The following is a 2,095-nucleotide window of genomic DNA, read 5'->3' as shown; positions in this document are numbered from 1 at the left end:
AATTAACAGTTACCCCTCAGAGATTTTACCTAGTGACTTTGACATAAATCCTAAGGAAATGACTTATGAGCAATTTAAAATTATTGAACTGATATTTAGAAGAGAATTCGAGGATTTGTTTCAAAAAAGCTTTGAGTTGAGAGATAAGGACAAGGAAATTGAAAGATCAATGGAAGAATTGGAAGATAATTTGAAATAGAAGAGTAACATAGAAGAATTTGATCCAGAATCTGAATTATCTAGAGAGAATCTGATCCAAAATTTGGGAGATCATGAAGTATCATATAAAGATCCATTTCTTATAAATTTCAAGGATGATATTAATATGCAAATTGAGAAAATTACTAGAAGAATATTGGATCTAGAAAGAAATATGAGGAACAAGGATATGAATCAATATGAAAGGAAGAGCTGAAAGAAAAATTTAAATTCGAGGACTTTGTAGGAATCTCTGGATCTTGAAAAGTTTGGGCTATTGATCAATGATTACTTAATTGAAATTTTGATCCAGGTGGAATCATTTGTCGGGCTAGCAACGTTAAATGAAACGCTTTATAGGAGGCAACCCATAGTTATCTGTGTGGTTTGATTTAGTTTGCTTAAGATTCATGATTGTTAGTGTTGTATTGTAGTTGCTTTAGTGTGGATCGATCAATTTGCTTGATGTTTGGTAGATGTTTGGATTGTAAGTGGTTTGATTTACTTTTTGTGTGTCATGAGGGTTATGATTCTATAAATTCTCATTATGGTTAGACTTGTATGTTTTCTTGTAGTAGTTGGATTGACGAGTCCACTACAACTCGGGTCTCACCCGAACTTGAGTTTTATAAGGGAAATTATGAATTTTAACAGCGGTAGTTCCATCTCATATTTATTACTTCTTTTCTCAGACTTTATTTTCATTTGATAGGAGTCGCGAACCTATTAGATGAGTAACTTGTGGATGATCTTACAATATCATTATAACTGCTAGAGGTGCTTAATTATTGGGATATGGTGATGTCTGGTGTTGGTGCTCGAGAACCAGTATATTAGGGATAATCTTATCTTTGGGATTAGAATCTATAAAATCATTTGTAAGCACCCAATATATTTCTGTAGCGATTCCGTTACAAATTAGAAGTAAGTTAGTGAGATGTGATGAGATGGACGAAGAATTGACCTCATTTATCTTATTTGTGTGTTTGTGTTTGTGTTTGTGTTACAATTTATAAGAATTGAAGAACATTTTTATATTTCAATGCTAATAGATGTTATGCTAGTTAGAACTTTGTTTAGTTAATTTCATTCTGGCATGTTTAGTTTAGATTTCTTTGTACTACATGTTTTCTATCCTAATAAATAATTGTAGATGTTTTTGATGGAAATTTGTGGTAGATAGAATTTCTAAACTGTTTTTCTTCCTACTTATATTTTCTGCACTAAATGTTTTACATGCTAAAAATCAAATTTGGGGGAAGGAAAAAAAATAAAATTTTAAATTGAATATACTTCCTTTTAGTTTAATATTACTGCAAACATGTTTTAGGCTTAATTTACTTACTTCTGTTGTCATTCCATATTGAAAAATTTAAGTTTGGGGGAAGGAAGAAAAAAATTAACTATTAGATGTTCTCAATTTAAATATTTTCAAAAATTATTAATATGATTTTTGGTAGTGAATTTAATTCATATAATTATATTTTGTAGATATTTAAATATTATGGTAGATTTAAAGGATTATTTTTGTAAGGAAAATTAATTTTGTAGATTAAGATATTTAGTATAAGAGAATAAGACTATAGTTAACTATTTAAAGTAAAGAAAACTATATTTTAAAATATTAAAAATCTTAGAAATTCATCTGAGAAGAAAAGATTGGGGCTCAATGATGTAAAAACTATAAAATACTTATAAGGAAAAGGAATGCTTTTAGTTTCAAATTTAGGGAAAAAAATGTGATGTTCAAAATCATTAAAGGCTATCCAGATATAGTAATCCTAACTTGAAAAAGGAAAAAGAAAGGATTGACAACAATCCCTGAAAAAAAAGAAAAAAATATATATAGGATTGAAAGCAATCCAAAATAAATATATATATATAAAGAAAGAAAAAA

This window comes from Phalaenopsis equestris, unplaced genomic scaffold, assembly GCF_001263595.1.
Source record: "Phalaenopsis equestris unplaced genomic scaffold, ASM126359v1 Scaffold001083, whole genome shotgun sequence".
In the NCBI taxonomy this organism is placed as follows: domain Eukaryota; kingdom Viridiplantae; phylum Streptophyta; class Magnoliopsida; order Asparagales; family Orchidaceae; genus Phalaenopsis; species Phalaenopsis equestris.
Note: the sequence above shows the minus strand (reverse complement) of the source record.